Genomic DNA, 6337 nt, shown 5'->3' with positions numbered 1-6337 from the left:
AATAGGTGGGCTATAATCATGATGGTGAGTTTGCAACAAGATATCTACAGAGTTCATGTATATGTCCTAGTTGGAAGTGTCTTGAGAATTTCTTACTATAGAATTGTTGAAATGAGGAGCACTAGCCTCCTATTGATTGGATTCAAATGCTTGTTATGGGAAGGGGGTATGTAGTAAAATAGGTTTTTGGTTGGCTCCAGGTGGACCACTAGGGTCATAACCTCTCATCACCTTCTTCACACATTTGAATTTAATGATTTGTAGTAAATGGTGTGAATAGTTCCCATATTCACCGCATTATGTGAAAGAGAATTTAGTCCAAAGGCCATTATTCTTCCATTGATTTTCCAACTTATTAGGACCTTGGTTGGAATTTTGGTTCCAATTTTGAGGGTTACGCCCTCGTTGAGGTCTTTATGACTGATGGTTTCCCCCTTGTCCTTGGTTTTCCCTTCTTTTGTTATTTCCTTTCCCTTCTCATTTTTGGGTTGGTTAGGAGGTTTGTTCATGTTAAGGTTCTCAAAGGCCTATTATTGTTTAGTATACTGAGGATTATAATTTGCAGGGTTAAATTGGGGTGGGACAAAAAAAGGAAATAATGGTGTCTTTGTGTAGGATTCCCATATGATGGTTTATATGTAGACATCTCATCATAGTTTCACAAATTGGAGTAACTAGTTCCCTATGTGGGAGGGACATTTGATGTTGTAGGGTTGTGAAAGTGTGAACACATCATAGGTGGGGATGAAAATGGTGCCTCACTCATACTGGGAAATGGAGGAGATGATTTGTATGGGTTTCCATGACTCTGATAGGAATGTTGGTTTCCAATCCAAGGGATATTAATGGGCCCAATTAGTTTGTCAACAACATTTGAGGCCCCTGAATTCTCATTATTGAAAGGTTGTGGCCGAGGAGCATCAATATTACCATGTAAAGGTATCCTGATTATGCATAAATTAGCTCAAGTTTTTGGGCCTTAGTGATTTCTTGTTCCTCATATTGGGGCATATTGGTTGTGATATCATTTTTTATGACCAACAAAAGTGACTTGACGAAGAAATATGAAAAAGTTCTCTGTGTTCAAATTCGATTTTTCAGATGTTGCAAAAGATTGCACTATTCATAGATATGATCCATGATATGGGTGGATGATGTTTATATAAATTTGATAAAAAATTATAGTATTGTATCTTTATGGACTAGTAATTAAAATAATGTGATAAAATACTTGGCTAAGGATTTGAAGGTGTTATGGATTCTTGCATTCTCACTAAAGTACAATTTGGTTGAGGGGCTAGTTATGGTGCATTGAAAATGCCTCAATCAAATTGTGTCCTCCATGATATTGTTTGATGAACACCATATATTAAAGATCATCATGTGGTTAGTAGGATCCTCCTCTAGTTTACCTTCAAACTTTGTAATTTCTAAAGAGATTTTGGTTGGAAGTGTAGGCCAAGTTGTGTCATGTGCAATGGGATCATTCATTATATTTGAGAGATATAGGTGGTGGGCTCCAGTATTGTAGCAATAATGCTACAACTCCTGGAGCTTCCTTCTCTAATTTTATCAACCCGGTAGTTCGTAACAAACTTGGAAGTGACGGTGCTGTATGCACAAGTACTAGCTCTTGTCGCAGCTGTCACTTGGTCAGCTGGCACAAGTCCGCTAGGGCTCAAGCCAACTTCTATATGTTCTCAGAAGAAGCTTTTTAAGTGATGAACGAAAGCTATCTCAAAGGGAATTATCCTACTTTGCAAGAATGAACTGAAAGCCAACAAAACATAGAAACCCTAGTAAACCCTAATTTGACCAGCTTAATCCTTACGATGCAATGGTGGGAATGCAACTTCTAACAATGATGCCATTACTTCTAGTGAGATGAGATGCATGGGTCTAAACTACTTTCATCTGAAGATAACATTTTTTTGTATTTTTGCTCAAGTGGTTGGAATTATTATGCCTGTGCTTCTCACTGGGTCTTGACTGTGCAGGGGTAGATCAAGGGGAGGAAGGCTTGGAAAAGGTCAGGAGGACTCTGAGAGGTTCAACGGGATCCCTAACATCATTCCACAGAACTTCACAATGTTCAGATGCCTGGCAACCGTGTTTGCAAGATTCTACAGGATGTCTGCAGGGGATCCTACAGGAAGTTCAGGATTTCTACAGGAAGTCTGCTAACTTCTACAGGATGTTCTGCAATCGGAGTTTTGGGTGATGGAGGAGTGAATGAGTTGTATGGGTATATAGGTAGGATGAGAGGGGAGCTTGTGATGGCTTATGGACAGAGAGATGAGATGGAGAGGGTGTGTGTAAAGCTGGTTGGTCGATAGGAGGGTAGAGGCAATGGAAGGCCGAAAAGATAAAACAACGGGGATAATGGAAGAGTTGGTGGGCAAATGATCTAGCTGGGAGGTAAGTAGATGGCTTAGGCATGACTGAGAAGGATAAGGAAATGATAGAGTGGTGCTGCGCAGTGTAAATGAAACAAATCACCTCTGTCTTGAATATAATCGAAATGTCATCAACCTACTCTAACTGTTTTATTAGAAACCAAAGAACAGCCATGTAAGTTAAAGGGAAATCGTGCATGGTGCTGAGACAAAGAGTTATTCCACAAGATCTAAATGCATGGACACTTCTACAACTGAAAATATTACGTTAAAGCTTGCATGAACATGTAAAACTGTGTTTTTGGTGGGTGGCACGGGCTGCAATCCCAATCTCTAAACAGAGGTGGAAGTGAGTGTGCAATCAACCCTTTTTTGGAGCTCTGATCACTCTAATCCCCTTACTCTAATCTAAACTACTGAAAGCAAATTTGTTCATAACACTAACCTATGTAACCACACCAAGAAATCCGAATCAGCAAACTGTGTTTCCAAGTGCATGTAAAGGACAAGAAATATAATGCTGAAAGAAAGACAAGTAACAATACAAAGAAAGGAGGCCTATTGCTCTCAGGTTGGGCCAACACCTGAGAGCTATAGCTCCTCTAAGAACTCAGAATTGAACTCAAATCTGCCTACCTTTTATTAAAAGATCATAATCATAAGTCTAACAACATGCCAAAAATGGCTTACAAAGAGCAAAATAGAGTTGTAGCTCGTACTTCAGAATTTGCAACAAAGGTTCAAAAGTCCCCATCGAAGGCTACAGCCTCAATATTTATACATTATGAGGGCCAAGCTGGCCTCCTAAATTAGTGGGGCTTGGCTGACCAACTAAAAGTAAACTGATGTTCCTTTAGAATCCGTTGGCTGCCTTCTAGCTCGGTGGTGATAGCTGTTGGAGCTCGGAGTTGGGGTGGAGATCACGAGGAAGGTCATTCAAGGTTGTGGACAACCTTCCTACAAAACCGCAATGCCACCTTGGCTATCTCCTTGCCTTCATCTGCGTGGTTTTGCTCCATTTAATGTCAAAAAACCTGAAATAAACATGTATTAGCCACCTAGGCATAGTGACTGCCCTCCTTCCTACAAATAACATGAATATACTAAGAAATGATGCATAAGTGATGAAAAATGAAGGGTTGAGCAAGGTAAGTAGGCCAAATGAGCCCAAAATGTTACCAAAATTTGGGGCTCATCATCACCCCCCAACTAAAATATTTGCTCATCCTTGAGCAACTAGTCCAACTCCTCATCCTTCATTGCCTTTACTGCCACCCTTACATCCCAAGCCTCTGCAGTAGTGTCCTCCTTGCTGATATGAAACCCAGCCGTTCTGTTCACCTCTTCCCACTGTTCATTATCATCCTTCTCTGTGCTGCCCTCCATTAATCCTAGCAGCAGTGGGGGGCTTAGTTTGAGGCCAATCCAGCTGTCCTGGAGGTTTTGCATGGATTTCTTATAGAGGGCCACCCGTACTAGATCTTCCCTCATCCGAGTTGGGGTATGATACTCTCTGATTTTCAGACTGTGGGCCAATGTATTCCATCGGCGGGTGCAAGCTTGGACAACGTTGTCTCCTAACAGTCTCTCCATGTCCTCAAAATGCGCTATGGATTGGGCCTGCTGGTCCATATATCTCAATGAAGCTTGAGGGTCAGTGGACAAGTGCTGGTGTGCTGAGATAAGTGCAACTAGATCCCCTGGTTCTGCTCGAATTAGCAATGGCTCATTCAGCTCTCGGTTCATGACCGCTTTGGCTTCTGCTGCTCTTTTGTCCTCATGGTTCAACCATGAGGAAAATGCCATTAATTGCATATCTCCTAAGGCCGTATTGGGATCTCATGAAATTACAATAGGCAGGGCCAAATTATGGAGGTAGAACTCCGCTAATTTGGCCTTACCCTCTGATGAACTAGTACTGCATACTTTAGTGAATTGCTGCGGGTCTTGGAGCTGAGAGATACCTCTTTGCGCCAAGGTATTGATTTGAAATTGCAGCCATTGGTCTTTCAGGTACAGGCCATAGGATTTGGCCGGCTGTCTACATTGTATAGCATCCATGGCCCAACTGGCCATGCAGGCCAATTGTGCCTCTTTCTGCTGCAGTTGTTGTCTGAGAACTTGCACCTCAATTTGCGCTTGCTGTTCTGCTTCCTGTAGATGCAAGGTTGGCTCCCCAAGACCGGTTTGTAGTTCCTTTTTGCCTTGCTGTTCTACTGTGGTGTCATTGGAGGGTGTACCTGTTCCTGTCCTCAGCTCCTGTAGCTGCAATCTAAGCTTTTCGTTTTCTTCCTGTAGGAACACTCTTTGGCAATTTGCCACGTGTTTAGCCATGGCTAATTCACTTCTGGCCTCCTTGAGTTGCTCTTGCAAGGGACCTATGTCCACCACACCCTTTGACTTGGCTATTTTCATCCACGTGTGTGTGCGTACTCTCTCTTCCTCCAATGCAAAAAACAGTGGCACAGTGAATTTCTGAGGTATAATTTTGCCAGCCTCTAAAAAGTTGTAATATGAACTCAGAATTGGCTGAGGGCTAGGCTCTGGAATATGCTCTTTTTCTACTTCTCTTGGTGGCTCTACTTCGCCCTCCCTCGGTGGTGATGAGGGTGCTTCTCCTTCCATTCTCTCTGTTTCTTTAAGCCTGACCAAGGTTTCCTGTAGAGCATCCTCATCATCCTGTAGCCGAGCTTTTGCAGTCAATTGGTCTAACCTTTCTTTCCAAGTAGTTTTCTTCAGGCTCCCCCTCTCATAGGTGACTGATATCCGTGAGGGGGACCTCTCCTTGGGTGAAGTAGGGGCATCATCTATAGTGATTGGGCTGCTGGACGGAGGCTGTGGCTTGCCCGTCTTTATTCTCACACTTCTCCTAGCTTTAAAATATAGAGGGGTCTCCCTCTTTCTCTTCTCCTTGGGCTTAGGAGGTCTGCTGAGGGCAGCCAGCACAGCTGCTGCCTCCCTTGCAAGAATGTCAGCTTTCTTCTCCTTGGGTTTCGCTTTTTCAGGGCTTCCTGTAGAAGACCCTGCTTTAGTTAATTTTGGGCTTCCTGTAGAAGGCCCTTTTTCAGCTAATTTCGGGCTTCCTGTAGAAGCCGGTTTCGGTTTTCCTGTAGAGACAGGTGGCACCACTTTAGATTGCTTTGCTGAGGGTGTTTTACTTTTTGACTTGGTTGCGGGTGCTGACGAGGTGCCTTTGCTGATGTGGACCTGCTCAGCCTTGTCCACTCTGCTTTGTAATCTTTTCTCTCTGGCCATCAAAATGGGTGTGTCATCCTTCTCTTTGGCACCCTTTTTCTCTTGTTTCTTCTCTTGCTTTTTCTTCTGCTCCGTGGTCATGGTCTTCTAGCCTTTTTCTTTCTTCCCTGCAGGCACTGACTCTTTCTCCTCACTGCTAGATGAATTGAGCTCCTCAGTCAACATCTTTATGTCACCATCCTTGGTCAAATTTCTGAAGGCTTCCCATGAGAGAGGAACCTTGTATGTGTGGAGCGCATCCTCCACGAGGAGTTTAATGAGTCCATGGTGGGCTACCTGGTCTGGTGTGCCTTCTTTCAGCTTGGTGGCACATTCAATCATAGACTGTAGTAGAAAGTAGGGGATACTCAGTTTGTTTTCTACAGGTAGGTCCATCTGGTGCCTTAATTCCGTGAGTAACCGAAAATGGTACCCGTATACAATGCTAAAACGACCTTCGCAGGTGATGTATTTCATAATCTGGAGGCTAACTTCACTCCACAGTGGCAGCAAACTGGTTCTACGAACCCCATTTTTATCTTCTGAGAATTCCTCCTCTGGTGGAAAGAATTCTTTCTTAGCCTGTTGGCCCAATTTCCTTTCTTCTTTATCCCATGGTAATCCCATTGGGAGCTCAGTAACTCGGCTGATGAATTGTGGGGTGAGTCTGAGACTCAAACCCCTGAAGTTAACGATGGCCAATGTTT

The sequence above is a fragment of the Pinus tabuliformis genome, chromosome 4_2, assembly GCF_031772625.1.
Source record: "Pinus tabuliformis cultivar Carrire ecotype Pingquan chromosome 4_2, CPIR1, whole genome shotgun sequence".
Classification (NCBI taxonomy): Eukaryota; Viridiplantae; Streptophyta; class Pinopsida; order Pinales; family Pinaceae; genus Pinus; species Pinus tabuliformis.
This window is presented reverse-complemented; position numbering follows the sequence as displayed.